We start from the raw sequence: 19,692 nt of genomic DNA, 5'->3' as shown, positions 1-19,692 counted from the left end.
TGGCTGAGCCAGGTTCAGTCTGGGGGACAATACTGCAAAACCCCCATCCATACATAAAACTGCACAATGTTGCTCTGTAACTCCTAGTTATGACACTATGTGCTTTACTTGAAAAGAAATGGCTTTTAGTTGCTCAACATCCCTAATCATCAGGGAAATGCAAATCAAAACCACAGTGATATCATCCAAAAAACAAGAAATAACAAGTGTTGGTGAAGATGTGGAGAAAAGGGAACCTTCCCACACTGTTGGTGGGAATGTAAATTGGTGCAGCCACTACGGAAAGCAGTAAAGAGGTTCCTCAAAAATTCAAAGATAGAACTACCATATGAATCAGTAATTCTATTTCTGGGCATTTATCTGAAGAAAACAAAAATATTAACTTGAAAAGATATCCACACTCCCACATTCACTGCAGCATGATTATCTACAATAGCCAAGATATGCAAACCTAAGAGTCCATCAGTGGATGAATGTATGAAGACAAAGTGGTAGACATATAGGGTAGAATATTATTATTCAGCCACAAAAAAAGAGTGACATCTTGTCATTTATGGCAACATGGATGGCCCTTGAGGGCAGTATGCTGTGAAATAAGTCAGAGAAGGAATACCATATATTCTCACTTATATGTGGAAACTAACAAAAAAAACAAGCTCATGGATACAGAGAACAGATTGGTGGTTACCAGTAGCAGTGAATAGGGAGCAGGTGACATGGGTGAGGGGGTCAAAAGATACAAACTTGCAGTTATAAAATATATCAGGCATAGGGGTGTACTGTACAGCATGGTGACTATAGTTACTAATGCTGTATTGCATTTTGGAAAGTAGAGCTTAGAAGTTCTCATCACACAAAGAAACCATTCTGTAACTATGTGTCATGATGGATGTTAGCTGGACTTTTTGTGGTGACCATTTCGCAGCATACACAAATATCGAGTCCTTAGGCTGCCCACCTTTCCCACCAGCAGGTTGGCTTCCCTGGCCCTCTCCCCCTCGCCAGGCCTTTTCCTCCCTTTCCCTTGAGTTCCCTAACTTAATGTCTGGATCTGCATTTCAGTAGAACCATTACCAACGGTGAAAATGTTGACTGAGAAAGTGGTTATTTCTCCCAAGGTGCAAGTATTTTGAAAGTGCTATGCTAATATCTACAAGGCTGCTTTAGATATGCAAATTTATATAAATCAATAATATAAATATATTTAGTAGAAATATAACAAATATATAAAATAAGTATAAATATTACCATATAAATGAAATGTATATAAACTTAATATATGAATATATATAAAGTGAGTAAATGAATGGGTCTCCAGAAAAAGCCCTGGGCGAGGTCATGTGCGGCTCAGCCATGCCCCTGTTCAGGCCTGCGTCACCTCTGGGAGTTTTGGTGGCTCAGGAAAGGCAGCCAGATGCGGTGAAGCTGCCTGGGTCGTCAGAGCAGAAAGGCTCTCAGACTAACCTGGACCAGATATTCCTGTGCCCTGGAGCCAGACTGGGAAGGAAGAGCATCTGGGACCAGCCAGCTCTCCACTCAGTCATGGGCCAGGGTCTCGTCTCTGAATATCTGCTCTTCACTCAGATTCACTGCTGCTGTTTTTCTCACCTTTTGCTTGTCTCTCCCCCACAGCGTCCACCTCTTCACACTCCGTGTCCCTCATGACTTGAGCCTGCCGAGACCCTCCAAAGCCCTGCTTCTCCTCCTTGCTTTTGCCCCAGTGATCATTCAGCTGTGGTCCCCATACATCTTGATTCTCTCCACATCCCCAAATCCAAATGGCTCCCCTGGACCTGCCAGCCTGAGACCACCAGGGCCAGCACTGGGACACTCAGCTGACAAAGCCAGGTTTATTCACCTGCGGCAGTGAGAGAGACCACACAGCAGAGAATCGGAAGGCAGCACAGTGAATGCAGGAGAAGGTGAGTTAACACAGAATGTTGGGGAAAGGTGGTATTTAGGTGACATTTAAATAAATAGCGTTTTACTAGGCTCACAGCAAAGCCAAGCTGAGTGTGAAAGAGTCCAGGCATGGACTGCAAAGTGGGCCAAGGCCTTCTTTCCTCAGCATCCGCAAAGCCAGGACAGCTACAGACTGTGGTATCCAGAGAGCCCTAATTGGCAGCTCTGCAGGGCTGTACACTGGGGCTGCCTCCCTGCGTCAAAGTGCTGTAGACTCACCAGGCAAGAGGGCGATGTTTCATTTGTACAGATAGAATTTCAAACAACAAAATTTCTGGTAATCTGTGATTTCAGAGAGCAAAGCTGCTCAGTGAGTGAGAACACAGTAGACAAGTCAAAGAAGGGTGTTACAACATTTTACAGTTAGCATGTCCTTGGGAGAAAACTGTTTCCTGACAACTTTGTAGCTTACTTTATTCATGTCTATTATTACAGTGTAAATGACCAGGTAGATTTTTACTTTTCTCATTCCAAGAAGGAGGACCAGATCAGCCCAGCCTGTCTCTGCAGACTGGGGTCCAGCTCAGCCACTGGGCATTTTGGGGTTTGTTTCCCACCACCTGAGTTCCCTGAGTTGGGGCTAGGTGGGGGGAGCCATGGCTCCCCCTAGGCCTTCCTCCCACAGGGGCTGCGGGCATGTGGACATCGTGGTCGGTATGCCTGGTACAGTATTACAAGGTGAGTAAATCTTGCACATGAAAATGGGACTCCAGCCCCTCATACAGTTAGCCTGGCTTGGGTTAAAGCATCAGACAATCTCTACCCATGACTCCTGCTTCACAGTACCTTTTCAAGGGGAATCTTAGGGTATAGGACAAAATTCTACAACAGAAACACCTAAAAACATTGGGGCTTAAAGAAGAGAGGTTTCTTGTCTCTCAGGTAACAGCCCAGTAGTAGACAAGTGATCTAGGTGGGCGGCTCTGCCATTCTCAGCACATGGTTTCCATTTGTAGGTCCAAACAGCAAATGTGGTTCTTGCCAGTCACACTCAGTCCTTTTAAAGATACATTATCTGGGCTCACATCTTGTTGGCAGGACTTGGTTTCATGCAAGGGAGGCTGGGTCTTTCAGTGCAGCTTTGAACTTGCTCAGCTTTGAACTTGCTTCTGAATTAAACCAGATTGAAATTCATACTAAGCCAGTGTTGCAGTACTTGTATCAGAAAAAATAGACTTTAAAACCAAGAAAGTCTGAAGAGACAAAGACAGACATTACATAATAATAAAGGGGCCAATGCAACAAGAGGATATAACCATTATAAACATCTATTCACCCAACACTGGAGCACCTACATATGTGAAACAAACACTAACAGAATTAAAGGGGAAAATAGAATGCAATGCATTCATTTTAGGAGACTTCAACACACCACTCACTACAAAGGACAGATCCACCGGACAGAAAATAAGTTAGGACACAGAGGCACTGAACAACACATTAGAACAGATGGAACTAAGAGACATCTACAGAACTCTACATCCAAAAGCAGCAGGATACACATTCTTCTCAAGTGCGCATGGAATATTTTCCAGAATAGACCACATACTAGGCCACAAAAACAGCCTCAGTAAATTTAAAAAGATTGAAATTGTACAATCGAACTTCTCAGATCACAAAGATAAAATACTAGAATAAATTGTACAAAGAAAAAAAAAGGCTCACAAATAACATGGAGGCTTAACAACATGCTCCTAAATAATCAATGAATCAATGAACAAATTAAAACAGAGATTAAACAATATAGAGGGACAAATGACAACAACAGCACAACATCCCAACTTCTGTGGGATGCAGCAAAGGCAGTTCTAAGAGGAAAGTATATACCAATCCAGGCCTATTTAAGGAAGAACAATCCCAAATGAATAGTCCAAAGTCACAATTATTGAAACTGGAAAAAGAAGAACAAATGAGGCCCAAAGTCAGCAGAAGGAGGGACATAATAAAGATCAGAGAAGAAATAAATAAAATCAAGAAGAATAAAACAATAGAAAAAATTAATGAAACCAAGAGCTGGTTCTTTGAGAAAATAAACAAAATAGATAAACTCCCTAGCCAGACTTATAAAGAAATAAACAGAATCAGAAATGAGAAAGGAAAAATCACAACAGATACCACAGAAATACAAAGAATTATTAGAGAATACTATGAAAATCTATATGCTAACAAGCTGGATAACCTAGAAGAAATGGTCAACTTTCTAGAAAAATACAACCCTCCAAGACTGACCCAGGAAGAAACAGAAAATCTAAACAGACCAACTACCAGCAATGAAATTGAATTGGTAATCAAAAAACTACCCAAGAAAAAAATATCTGGACCGGATGGATTCGCCACTGAATTTTATCAGACATCTAAAGAAGACATAATACCCATTTTCCTTAAAGTTTTCCAAGAAATAGAAGAGGAGGGAATACTCCCAAACTCATTCTATGAAGCCAACATCACCCTAATACCAAAACCAGGCAAAGACACCACAAAAAAAAGAAAACTACAGACCAATATTCCTGATGAACATAGATGCAAAAATACTAAACAAAATACTAGCAAACCAAATTCAAAAATACTGCAAGAGGATCATACACCATTTTCAAGTGGGATTCATGTCAGGGATGCAAGGATGTTACAACATTCGAAAATCCATCAACATCATCCACTACATCAACAAAAAGAAGGACAAAAACCACATGATCATTTCCATAGATGCTGAAAAAGCACTCGACAAAATTCAACATCTATTCATAATAAAAACGATCAACAAAATGTGTATAGAGAGCAAGTACCTCAACATAATAAAGGCCATATATGACAAATCCACAGTCAACATCACATTTAACAGTGAGAAGCTGAAAGCTTTACCTTTAAGATAGGAACAAGACAAGGATGCCCACTCTCCCCGCTTTTATTCAATATAGTACTGGAGGTCCTAGCCACAGTAATCAGACAACACAAAGAAATAAAAGGCATCCAGATTGGTAAGGAGTCAAACTGTCACTACTCACAGATGACATGATATTGTACATAAAAAACCCTAAAGAATCTACTCCAAAACTACTAGAACTAATATCTGAATACAGCAAAGTTGCAGGATACAAAATTAATACACAGAAATCTGTTGCATTCCTATGCACTAACAATGAACTAGCAGAAAGAGAAATCAGGAAAACAATTCTATTCACAAGAATTGTGATCAAAAAGAATAAAATACCTAGGAATAAACCTAACCAAGGAAGTGAAAGACCTACACCCTGAAAACTACAAGACATTACTAAGAGAAATTAAAGAGGACACTAATCAATGGAAATTCATTCCATGCTCTTGGGTAGGAAGTATTAATATTATCAAAATGGCCATCCTGCCTTAAGCAATCAACAGATTCAATGGAATCCCTATCAAAATACCAACAACATTCTTCAATGAACTGTAACAAATAGTTCTAAAATTCATATGGAACCACAGAAGACCCCGAATAGCCAAAGCAATCCTGAGAAGGAAGAATAAAGCAGGGGGGATCATACTCCCTGACTTCAAGCTCTACTACAAAGCCATAGTAATCAAGACAATTTGGCACTGGCACAAGAACAGAACCATAGACTAATGGAACAGAACAGAGAGTCCAGATATTAACCCAAGCATATATGGTCAATTAATATATGATAAACGAGTCATGGATATACAATGGGGAAATGACAGCCTCTTCAACAGTTGGTGTTGGCAAAACTGGACAGCTACATGTAAGAGAATGAAACTGGATTACTGTATAACTCCATACACAAAAGTAAACTCAAAATGGGTCAAAGACCTGAAGTTAAGTCATGAAACCATAAAACTCTTAGAAGAAAATACAGGCAAACTCTCTTGAATATAAACATGAGCAACCTCTTCGTGCACATATCTCCATGGTCAAGGGAAACAAAATAAAAAATGAACAAGTGGGACTATATCAAACAAGAAACCTTCTGTACAGCAAAGGACAACATCAGTAGAACAAAAAAGGCATCCTACAGTATGGGAGAATATATTCATAAATGACATATCCGATAAGGGGTTGACATCCAAAATATACAAAGAGCTCATGCACCTCAACAAACAAAAAGCAAATAATCCAATTAAAAAATGGGCAGAGGATCTGAACAGACACTTCTCCAAAGAAGAAATTCAGATGGCCAACAGACACATGAAAAGATGCTCCACATCACTAATCATCAGAGAAATGCAAATTAAAACCACAATGAGATATCACCTCACACCAGTAAGGATCACCAACATCCAAAAGACAAACAACAACAAATGTTGGTGAGGATGTGGAGAAAAGGGAACCCTCCTACACTGCTGGTGGGATTGTAAATTAGTTCAACCATTGTGGAAAGCGGTACAGAGATTCCTCAAAAAGCTCAAAATTGAAATACCATTTGACCCAGGAATTCCACTTCTAGAAATTTACCCTAAGAATGCAGCAGCCCAGTTTGAAAAAGACATACGCACCCCTGTGTTTATCACAGCACTACTTACAATAGCCAAGAAATGAAAGCAACCTAAGTGTCCATCAGTAGACGAATGGATAAAGAAGAGGTGGTACATATACACAATGGAATATTATTCAGCCATAAGGAAGAAACAAATCCTACCATTTGTAACAACATGGATGGAGGCAGAGAGTTTTATGCTCAGTGAAATAAGCCAGGCAGAAAAAGACAAGTATCCAATTATTTCACTCATCTGGAGTATAAGAACAAAGAAAAACTGAAGGAACAAAACAGCAGCAGACTTACAGAACCCAAGAATGGACTGAAAGTTACCAAAGGGAAAGGGACTGGGGAGATGGGTGGGAAGGGAGGGATAAAGGGGGAAAAGGGGCATTGCAATTAGCACACAGAATGTAGGGGTTCATGGGGAAGGCAGTACAACACAGAGAAGACAAGTAGTGGATTCTACAGCATCTTACTATGCTGATGGACAGTGACTGTAATGGGGTATGTGGTGAGGACTTGATAATGGGGGGAGTCTAGTAACCCCGATGTTGCTCATGTAAGTGTGTGTTAATGATACCAAAATTTTTTTTAAATGATGCCTAGCATAAAGTAATAAATGTTAGCTATTGTTACTCTTCCAGAGGCCTAGGGATTTTAATAAATGGTAACAGCAATGCATGAGCTTGTGGAAGGCACCCTAATGGTGGACACATAGAGTTCATAGGCGGCCGAGATGAAACGTGGACACTGTCTTCCTCTCCACTAGAGTTCTTGCCACCATGGTCCTGGGGGACTTCATTGTCCCGGTGCATGAACCATCCACTCACTTGCTTTTTGCCACCTTGACCTATTTTACCTTTCTACCTCCTCCTATGTTTATAGTGGAGATGTTATCATTCCTAGTTTTCTTCACATTGAAAAATCACTAACTCAATTATCCTATCATCTGACCACAACCTTCTTTCTTCGCAGCTTGTCTATTCAACTACAACAGCTGTCACAGGGCTTCAACATCATTAAAATATCCTTTCCATCCAGGTAATATTCTTATCCATCACTGCTTCCTCTCATCACGCTCCTCTTGATGGAGGGTTCATCTTAGTCTAAGTTCCTCACATCAGTAATTTCAGTCAATATTCTAAACTCCTTTGCTTTCTGTCCTTTTATACATTGGCCAGGCAAAATCCCAACTCTGGATAAATAAATCTGCTATCCCTCTGCCTGCCTTCAGCCAGCTGAGCAATGTTAGAGAAAATAAGGAGCTAAAACTAACGTTTGTTAATCACTTATACATATATCAGGCACTCTTCAAAGTGCTACTCATACAATAACTCATTTAACTCCAACAATCCTATCAGATAAGGAATACTATTCTACTCGTTATACAGATGAGGTTCACAGCCATTAACACATACAAAGTTGCACAGTCCAAGTTTCTCTGGTTCCAAAGCTTGAACTCTAATCATTACCTTAAATTACCTCTTACATAAACTCTCACAAGAAAATTAGATGGCTAGTGATTTGTAAATTCATGGTCACGAACTCCAAGTCACTACCTCATCGATGCCTGACAATCCTGACTTTCTCAAGTCCCCTTGCTCCTCTCTCCTCCACTACAACTTTCTGGCTTTCATTCTTCTCAAAGCTCGTATTTGTTGCCTCAACCCTCTCTACAGTCTCACTCCCAGCTGATGACGCCCAACACAATGCACAGGAAAAAGAAGAAGACAACAAACATGGATGCCCTCGACTTTCCACCACCAAATCTATAAATGCCATGCTATGCCCTTCCTCTCCTAGATACATTCTGTAAGAAGAGGTGATGTCCCTCCTCTTCGTGAAGGTCAATCCCACCATCCTCTCTGGATCCTGTCTGCCACCTCCTTTTCCTTAGGCAATCTTCTCAGCTCTCTTCAATCTTGAACTTCTCTGCTGGATCTTTCAGTTCAGCTTTGAACTTGATTAGTGTCCCTCATTAAAAAACAAACCATCCTCACCCATACTTCCCTGTTCTCTCTACTCCTCACTGTGGGTTAATAACTCTAAAACCTGGTCTAAATGGTCTGTCTTAGCCTCAGTTCTTCTGATGCCTTAGATGTGCTGAAAAATGGGAGAAGATGCAGAAGGAGTTAATTACTGTGCCATCACCACAGAGAGCCTTGCCTTTCTCTGTACTGATCAGCCAGAGATCACAGACTTCAGGAGCCCCAATCCCTTCAAGGTTTTATTCCTGAAAAATTCCAAATTGTCAAGCCTCTCAGAGGATCTCAAACTCTAAAACATTGGCAAGTGGCTTGTTTAACCAAATTTGAGGAGCATTCTTGACCCATAACCAAGTATTAACACTAAAGACTCTCCCCAATTACCCAAAGACACTATCTTTCACCTCTTAGATTGGAAAAGGATGAAGAGGAGGTTACCATCTTTCAGGTTCAGCAACAGAAACCTTCCATTTCAAAGCAGTAACAGGGGTCCTCCTATTTACCTACTACCTAGTACCTCCTACTACAGGGGTACTTCAGCATGGGGACTGGTTACTGCTACAGCCTCAAACTCTTGAGTCTCTCATCCACAAACTGAACATTCACCCTCACTACCTACAAGATATTGCATCTCTCTGAAATTGCTCATTAGCTCAGGTTCCCTTTATAATTTCAGGAGGAGAGATGACAGCACTTCCCTAAACACTGTTATGAATTCTCCTGCCAGGTATTGTAGATTCAGCATTGGTGAATCCATCACCCATCAACCAGACTCTACTATAACCTTCAGTTGCATCATATGCACGGACAAACTCCCACAAGAGTGAGGCAGCTCTCATAAAGAATATCACAGCCCAGTTCCAGAGGACCCTACCCTTTAGCTCCCCTCAAGCCCCTGGTTATTACTTCCACCCTACCAAATTCACCCTCTCACTTACCTTGCCCTTCTCCTTTGCCCTTTCAGCCTCAAGCACTTCTCTGAAAATATTCCCACCTCCTGAGCAGCTGAAACATTCCTCCAGGAGTTGTATGCCTTAAGACTTTAATGAAATTCTCCTGATGGGGGCCGGCTGAAGAGGAGTTTAGTGTATAGGTGGAAGAGATCGGGGGTAGCCAGAGGGATAAGGACTTACTGATGCCCAGAAGGGAAGATGTCAAGAGGCAGAAATTCACCTTCAAAGGCTAGCCCCTGCTGTTCATCAAATGCAGGTAGGTTTACTGGGTGGAATGAAAAGGTTTCCACTCATGACTGGCAGCTTTGGAACTCCAGTCTGTATATCCCCACCCAAAATGGGTATCAAATATGAAAACTGAAGCTGACCAGTCAGCTTATCTCTTATACAAATCAGCACATCAATATTCGTGTACTAACTGACTCAGTCTGACTTGAGAGAAAGGGAATGTGCATATGGAAAGCAGAGGAATGGAATGGAAGCCGAATTGTAATGGGACACTGGATGATGAGGTCTACTTAATGGAGGATGTATATGAAAGGTCTATGAATAGAGAGAATAAAAAGAAAATGTGCGTTGAAAGAAGAGTGTTACATTACACACTCTTTCAGTTGAGGTTTCTTGTCTTGGAAAAAAAGTGAACAGAAAATGAGTTGATGACTAATCCTTCTTTCACTGTTCTTTGGAAGGAATTGGGTAAAATAAGTATTATTTCTTCCTCATATGATTAGATTTAGTATATAAAGCCATTTGTCGTAGAGTTCTCTTTAACAGAAGATTTTTATAGACCCAATTTCCCTAAATGTTGTAAGAATTTGCATCAATTTTTATTTTTTCTAGAAATTAAAAAATTTCATCTAAGTTTTTTAATGTATTGGCATAAAGTTGCCCATGGAATCTATTTTTTTTTTAGTGAAGTATCATTGACATACAATCTTATAATTGATTTCAAGTATACAACACAGTGGTTCAAAAGTTATCCATATTATTAAATCTTCATCTCCAACAAGTACGGTACTATCTGCCAACATAGGAAGATGTTACAGAATCAATGGCTATATTCTCCATGCTGTACTACTATCCCTGTGACCAACTTATATTATGATTGAGAATTATTTTGCCCCTTTATCCCCCTCACCCACCCCAGTTCCTCTCCCATGCTAACCACCAATCACTTCTCAGTGACTTTGAGTCTACAGCTGTTTGTTCATTTTGTTTTATTTTTATATTCCATAAATAAGTGAGATCATATGGTATTTGTCTTTCTCCACCTGGCTTACTTCACTTAGCATAATTCCCTCTAAATCCAACCATGTTGTTGTAAATGGCAACATTTCTTTTCTTCTTCATGGCTGAATACTATTCCATTGTGTATATGTACAACATTTGCTTTACCCATTCATCTATTGATGGACACTTAGGTTGATTCCATATCTTGGCCATTTAAAATAATCCAGTGATAAACATAGGGGTGCATATACCTTTTTGAACCGAGGATTTTATTTTCTTTGGTAAATGCCTAGAAGTGGAATTACTGGGTCATATGGCATTTCTTTTTGAGAAACCTCCATACTGTTTTCCACAGTGGCTAGACCAATTTACATTCCCACCAACAGTGTAGCAGGGTTCCCTTTTCTCCACATCATCACCAACATATCTTATTTCTTGTCTTTTGGATAGTGGCCATTCTAACTTCCGTAAGGTGATATCTCATTGTAGTTTTGATTTGCATTTCCCTGATGATTAGCAATGTGGAGCACCTTTTCACGTACCTGCTGGCCATCCATATTTCTTCTTTGGAAAAATGTCTGTTCAGGTCCTCTGCCCAATTTTTAATTGGTTTATTTGGTTTTTTGGTGTTGAGTCATATGAGTTCTGTGTGTATTTTGGATGTTAACTTTAACACCTTATCAAATAAATCATTTACAAATATATTCTGTAGGTTGCCTTTTTGTTCTGCTGATAGTGTCCTTTGCTGTACACAAGCTTGATGTAGTCCTACTTGTTCATTTTTTATTTTGTTTCCCTTGCCCAAGGAGATGTGTCCAGGAAAAAAATTACTCATGCTTATGTTCAAGAGACTTTTATCTATGTTTTCTTCTAAGAATTTTATTGTTTCATGTCTTACATTTAGGTCTTTGATCCATTTTGAGTTTACTTTTCTGTATAGACTTAGGCAGTAGTCTGGTTTTCATTCTCTTGCATGTAACTGTCCAGTTTTCCCAACACCAGTTATTAAAGAGGCTGTCTTTCCCTGTGTATATTCATGCCTCATTTATTATTTATTAATTGAACATAAAGGTGTGGGTTTATATCTGGGCTCTCTATTCTGTTCCACTGATATATGGGTCTGTTCTTCTGCCAGTACCAAACAAATTTTATTACTATACCTTTGTAGTAGAGCTTGAAGTCAGAGAGCTAATCCCCCCAGCTTTGCTCTTCTTTCTAAAGATTGCTTTGGCTTCCTTTCAGGATCTTTTGTGGTTCCATATGAGTTTTGGGATTATTTGCTCTAGTTCATTGAAAAATGCTGTTGGTATTTTGAGAGAGATTGCATTGAATCTGTAAATTGCTTTAGGCAGGATGACCATTTTGACATTATTAATTCTTCCTATCCATAAGCATGGGATAGATTTCCATTTATTTGTGTCTTTCTTAATTTCTTTCTTGAGTGTCTTATAGTTTTCAGAGTATAGGTCCTTCTTTTCCTTAGTTAGGTTTATTCTTAGGTATTTTCTTCTTTTTGGTGCAATTGTAAATGGAATTGTTTCCCTGATTTCTCTTTCTGCTATTTTGTTGTTAATATATGGGAACATAACCGATTTCTGTGTATTAATTTTGTATCCTGCAACTTTGCTGAATCCAGTGATTGGTTCTAGTAGTTTTTTGGTGGAGTCTTTAAGGTTTTCTATATATAATATAATGTCATCTGCAAATAGTGACAGTTTAACTTCTTCCTTACCAATTTGGATGCCTTTTATCTCTTTGTGTTGTCTGATTGCTGTGGCTAGGACCTCCAGTACTATGTTGAATAAAAGCAGAGAGTGGACATCCTTGTCTTGTTCCCAATCTTAGAGGAAAAGCTTTCAGCTTTTCACCATTCAGTATAATGTTAGCTGTGGGTTTGTTTTATATGGTCTTTATTATGTTGAGGTATGTACCCTCTATACCCATTTTGTTGACAGTTTTTATCATGAGTGGATGTTGAATTTTGTCAAATGCTTTTCAGCATCTATTGAGATGATCATGTGGTTTTATCCTTTTTGTTAATGTGGTGTACAGCATTGATTTATGAATATTGTACCACATGGTACCTATTTTTAAAGTTCCTTTTAACTTTTTAATTGTAAAATAAACACAGATGTAGAAAAATCACACAAATGTTTAATCCAGTGAATTTCGATAAGGTTAGTACCCTTGTAACTATCAATTAGAACAATAAATTCTGCTAGCCACCCCCAAATCCCTCTGTATGTCCTGTTCCTTTCACAGTTCACTTCCTCCTTCCAGAAGTAACCACCATTCTGTTATAATTTCTTTAAGCTTTTCTAACACATGTGTGCACTCTTAAACAATATAATTAATAAATTGGCCTTACCATTTTTTAATTGGCATGTCTTTAAAGCTCCTTTTAATGCACATATTTCAGCTTCCACCCCTTTCTTTTCTTCATAATATATCTGCCAAAGAACACAGAACATTTCACCTAGAGTTTCACACCACCTGGATCTTGCTGACTGCATAATCATGGTGCAGTTCAACATGTTCTTCTATGTTCTGTAATTCCTGTAGACTGGCAGTTGGACCTAGAGGAGTCATCAGATTCAGATTCAATTTGTTTGGCAAGATTATATGTTGGGTTGTGTTCTTTCACCAGGAAGTAAATGGGTTTTTACCCCCCAATGCATTCCTCATTGCATAGATCCATCAATCTGCTGAGAGTTGGGAATTGGCGTTTTGATTTTCATTCATTAGCTGGAATGATTTTATAAAGGAATGCTCCCTTTATAGACTACTTTGTTACTCAGTGACACAGTTCATATAGGAATATAGGATAAGTATTTGATTTGCTCCATTTATTTACCATTTCTCAAGGTAATGGGTTGGTTCCTGTCATGTTCTAAAGGTGACCAATTTTTTATATTGGTATGTACTCACAAATATAAATACATTTTATGGGCTTTAATCAACTGCAATTATTCTCTTAGAAGTCTAAATCGTACAGTTTTTAGAAAGTGCAAATCTCTTCACATTGGCTCCTGGTTCCTTATGATAATGGCAATAGTAGTGGTTAACTTCCTTTATTCTCTTATGTGACAGATGCTTCAGACCTATACATTTCCCACACCAAAATTGGAATCAGTCGTTTCACTGAAATTCTGATTAATTTTAGTGGGAATAACATTTCAAGACTACATTATGAACTAGGAACTGATACTAGCTTGGATATAATGACTTCTTTAGTAGAATAATAAGGGTAACAAAATAAACTAAAAAGTATGCTTTTAAAAAAAGCTTGAGAAAAAATTACATAAAATGCATCCATTTAAAATACATACTTTGATGACTTTTGACAAGTTTATACATTTTTGTAACCACCACCCCAATCAAGATAAGAAACATTTTCATTGCCCAAATATGTTATGACCTTTTTCAATGAAATTACCCCCACCACCAGAAGCAAACACTAATCTAATTTCTATTATCATACATTAGCTTAACCTATTTAAAGAAATACATACTTTCCAATTATTGGATACTATGTTCTATAAATCCTCATTGAACTTGGTATTTTGCCTGTATGACCTATCAGTTATCAACCACTAAAATGATAGAATTTTGTTTCTTCTTCTATCAATACTTGCTTTATATTTTGAATTTATTAGGTGCTTGCAAGTTTATTATCTGTGCTTATTATTTATCATTATGTGATTAACGTTAGTTTTTGCCTGGTAGATTTCTTGAAAACTTTTTATTCTTTCTGTATGCTTTTTTTAGGTATATCCCTTGTAACCATGTATGTATGGATTTTTTTAATGTAGTTTGACAAAGTTCCTTTTTACTAGGTAGTTTGGTTTCTTTACATTTATTAATGGTTATTAATATTTGGATTCTTTTTCTATTGTACTATTTTGTGCTTTCAATTCATTTTTTATTCCCCTTTCCTTCCTTACCTTTAGATTTTCTCCATTTCCCTTTTCCTTACATGTATATTACACACTCTATTTCAATTATTTTTAAAAGGTTACCTTTGAAGTTTTAGCATAACAGATGTAATAGTGACCAATATCTGGACCCTCTGTGAAAAAATACAAAGCCCATAAAATGCTTTGATTTTGACTTCCACTTTCCTACATATTTATATGCTATTTTTAATCAGCATTTTAGTTCTCTTAATGTTCATGAGGGGATTTGCTCTCTCAATATATTTATGAACATATTTCAAATACCACACAATTCACCCATTTTAAGTACACAATTCAATGGCTTTTTTACTATATTTACAGATATGTACAAACACCACCAATTTGAGGACATTTTCATCACCTCCAAAAGAAAATATATACCCTTTGCTGTTTATTCCTACCCATAATCAACCAATAAATCTATTTTTCTGTCTTTATAGATTTCCCTGTTGTGAATATTTCATATGAATGAAATCATATGAAATGTGGGTTTTTTATGTCTGACTTCTTTCACTTAGCATAATGTTTTCAAGGCTTATCCAGGTTGTGGTATATGGCAGTGTGTCATTCCTCTTTATGGTCAAATAATTGTTCTTTGTATATGCTGGGGAAGAATTCAGTTTGAACATGCAGGGAAGTCAGAGTTCAAGGTGAGGAAGGAATTCATAAGAGCAAGAGTAGCAAGGAGTGGCAGTTGTCTTGTAGGCAGCAGAAGGTAAGGAAGAACAGAGAGGTAAGGGAAGTTCATTGAACTCCTGCCCAGCATAGGGCACCTCCCCTGCCAACTCCTAAAGCCAGTGTCACCTGGCGTCCAGTGTCCACTTGGATCTGCACGGCATAGAAACTAAGTTCCTACCAGATTTAGGGGAGCCACAGAGCACTGGATGGAGTGAGATGATGCTCTGAGAACTTCCCAAAGCAAAGAAAGGAGATTTTCAGGCAGGCTCCTAAAGAGCACTGTCACACAGATGCAGTTCTGTCCACGTCACCCTCGTGATGGGAACTTACAAGTCCAAATCAGAGATCTTAGTAGCCCCTCCCTACTTATCTGAAGTAGGACAAATACAGAGTGAAGACTTGTGCTTAAGCCTGGAGAATAGAATGAAATAGCAAATCCACAAAAGCACAACTGGAAAGTGCAGAGACAAAACAATAAGTGTGCACACTTGAAGAAAGGGGAGTATGGGCAACCTCAGAAAGGAGGTGTGCTTAAAAGCTGGAATTCTCTTTTAAGGCTTTTAAGAATAGAATAAAGGTAAAGGGTCGGTGTGGGGGGTCAAGGGAGGCATAGGCTTGTCATGTGGTCTCATATGTTTATCTCCAGTGAGAGACACTATGTCACTATCCATAGTCAGTCCTCCAGATAATTTTGTAAGATAAACTTAACAGATGGAATTGATTGATCCTGATCTTCTCCAAGATAGTGGTTACCCCAGAGCACTGGGAACATATGAGTGAAGACTGCTTGCCTTGCCTGAAGATAGGTTGGCTGATAACCAAAGCATGCATTAGGAATCTAACTTCCCAACTCTCTGCTCTTAAAATGGAATTTTAGCCTTAAGGTAAGTCCCTCCTGTTCTTACTATGCTATCCTGTTCTTACTATTCATATCTTTGCATTTTTAGGAAAATTAATCATGGCGCTTGTCCCATGTCTCTGCCCTATTTCACCTCATTAGCTAGAGCAAGTCTCAAGGTCAGCCCAGATTCAGAGCACATGGAATGAATTCGCATTGTAAAGGGCATTAACTCTGTGAGTCCTTTCTGGCTCTCTGGTGTCTCTGCGTTATCTGGTTAACTCTTCGAGTCCCATTTAGTGGGCTTTATTGGCCTTATTCTCCCTCTACCTGCTCATATCTATTTTTCTGCCTAACATATCGATATACATTTTGTTTATATATTAATCTTTGATGGACATTTGGATTCTTTTCCCCCTTTGTCTGTAATGCTGTTATGAACATTTGTGTACAAGTTTTTGTGTGCGCGTTTTTATTTCTTTGGGTTATATACTAATAGTGGAATTGCTGTATCATATAGTAACTTCATGCTTAACAGTATGAACAAATGCCAGACTGTTTTCCAAAGCAGTCACATTATATTACATTCCTACCAGCAGTGTATGAGGGTTCAGATATCACATTTAGTATATGACGTTTTACTTTCAGCCATCCTAGTACGGTATCTTATTGTGATTTTGCTTTGCATTTCCCTGATGGCTGATGACGTTAAACATCTTTTCATGTGCTTACTGGCCATTTGATATCTTCCTTGGAGAAATGTCTATTTCAGATCTTTTGCCCATTTCTTAATTGGGTTGGTAAAATAAAAATGCTCACCATCAGCTGAGCTTTCAGCAAATTGTGGTCACTGTCACAAATATGAGGAAGCTCGAAATATTGTGAAAAATCAAAATGTGACACAGAGACACAAAGTAAGAAATGCTTTTAGAATAACAATGCTGATAAACTAGATCAACACAGATAGATTTGCTCAATGCAGGGTCGCCACGAACCTTCAATTTATTAAAAACTCAGTATCTGTGCAGCACAATGAAATGAGGTATGCCTGTAATACGACTTGCAAATATTTTTTCCCATTCTATGTCTTTTCAACTTCTTGAAGAAAAAAAATTTCAATTTTGGCAAGTCAAATTTTTCTTGTTGCTGTTGCTTATGCTATTGGTGTTACATCTAAGAGACCTTTGCCAAACACAAGGTAATGAAGATTTTCCCCTATGTTCTCTCTAAAAGTCTTATAGTTTAGCTCTTATACTTACATCTTCAAGACATCTTAATTTTTGTATGTGTTATGAGGCAAGAGTCCAGCTTCATTCTTTTGCATGTGACTATCAAGTTGAACCACTGATATTTGTTGAAAAGGCTATTCATATCCCATTGGATGGTCCTGGCATCCTTGTTAACAAATCAGTGGGTTTATTTCTGGACTCTCAATTCTATTCCACTGATCTATTTCTACCCTTACACCAGTACAACATTATCTTGATTATCACTTCTTTATAGTAAGTTTTGAAGTGGGGGAAGTGTGAGACCTCTTTATTCTTCTTTTTCAAGATTTCAAGATTGTTTTAGCTATTCTGGGTCACTTGCAATTCCATATGAATATTCAGCTTGTCAATTTCTACAAAGAAGTCAGCTTGGATTTTGATAGGAATTACATTGAATCCATCCATCAGTATTGCCATCTTAACAATATTAAGTTTTATGATCCATGAACATGTTTTTCCAAGTACTTAAATCTTCTTTAATTTCATTCAATGTTTTGTAGTTTTCAGAGTGTAAGTTTTGCAGTTATTTTGTTAAATTTAACTCACATTTTCTTTTTGATGCACTTGTAAAAGGAATTGCTTTCTCAATTTCATTCTCATATTGTTTGTTGCAAGTATGTAAAAACACAATGGAAGCTTGCTAAATATGTTAATTAGTTCTAACAGATTTTTAGTGGACTCTTCAGAATTTTTCTCTATATAGGATCATGCCATCTGCAAATTTACCTCTTCCTTTCCAATTTGGATGCCTTTTCTTTTTCTTGCCTAATTATCCTAGAACCTCTAAGACAATGTTGAATAGTACTCAGAACAAACATCCTTGTCTTTTTTCTAATGTTTGAGAGAAAGCATTGTCTTTCACCATAAAGTATGGTATTTGCTGTGGATTTCTCAGATGCCCTTAGTCACGTTGAGTAAGTACCCTTCCATTCCTAGTTTGTTGAGTGTTTTTATCATGAAAGGGTGTTGGATTCTGTCAAATGCTTTTCTTTTCTTGCATCTACATAGATGATCAAGTAATTTTTTTTTTGTTTTTCATTGTATTGATAAAAGTATTGCACTGACTTTCAGATGTTGAACTCACTGTACATCTAACTGGGATAAATCCTACTTGGTCATGGTGCATAATTTTTTTTGCTTCATTCAGCTTCTATTTTTGTTGAGGACCTATGCATACATATTCATGAAAGATATTGGCCTGTAGTCTTTGAGCTCATAAAGTAAGTGTTGCCCCACTGTTTTTTTTGGAAGAGTTTGTGAAGAATTGGTATTAACTCTTCATTAAATAAGTGGTAGGATTCATGAGTGAAGACAACTGAACCTGGGATTTTCTTTCTGGGTAATTTTTTGTTTTTAAAATTACTACTTGAAACTCTTAGTCTTCGTCTGTTTGGATTGTCTTTTTTTCCCTTGATCTGTTTTAATAGTTTGTATCTTTCTAGGAATTTATCCATCTCATCTAGTTATCTAATGTGTTGTTATAGAATTGTTCCCTCTCTTCTCTTACAATCCTTTTATTTCTATAAATGTAAGTCAGTAGTAAAATCTCATTAAAGATGAGTCTCTTTTTCTTGGATAATCTAGCTAGAAGTGTCAGCTCTATTGATCTTTTCAAAGAATCAGCCTCTGGTTTCATTGATTTTCTCATTTTTATACTATTTCACTAATCTCAGCTCTGAACTTCATTATTTCCTTCCATCTGCTTGCATTCAATTTAGTTTGCTCTTATCTAATGTCTTATGGTAGGTTAGGTTACTGATTTGAATTTTTTTTAACATGGACATTTACAGCTATAAACTCTGTTCTATTTACTGCTTCAGCAGAATTTTATAAGCTAATACTGTGTTTTCATTTATCTCTAAGTTTTCCAGATTTCCCTTGATTTCTTCATTGACCCATTGGTTGGTTATTTAGACATATGCTTAATAATTGCACGTATCTGATTTTCTCAAACTCTTTCCTGCTATTGATTTCTAGTATCATTCCATTGTTGATGAAGAACATTGCATGATTTGTATCCTCCTATATGTACTGAAGTTTTATGGCCTAGCACATAACCTCTTGGGGAATGTTTGATGTGCACTTAGGAATGTATATTCCTTTGTTGAGCGGTCGTGTTTTACAACTGTTTAATCAGTTGGTTTACAATGTTGGTCATCTTGTTTCCTTTTTGATCTGCTGTCTAGTTGCTCTATCCATTATTTAAAGTGGGATATGGAAGTCTCCAACCATTATTGTTATACTGTCTATTTCTCCCTTCATGTCTTGTCAATTTTTGGTCTCATGTATTTTGGTACCCTATTAGTAGGCATCCATATGTTATGAATTGGTAAATCTCCCTAATGATGACACT

Source organism: Manis pentadactyla, chromosome 4, assembly GCF_030020395.1.
Source record: "Manis pentadactyla isolate mManPen7 chromosome 4, mManPen7.hap1, whole genome shotgun sequence".
NCBI classification, from domain to species: domain Eukaryota; kingdom Metazoa; phylum Chordata; class Mammalia; order Pholidota; family Manidae; genus Manis; species Manis pentadactyla.
Note: the sequence above shows the minus strand (reverse complement) of the source record.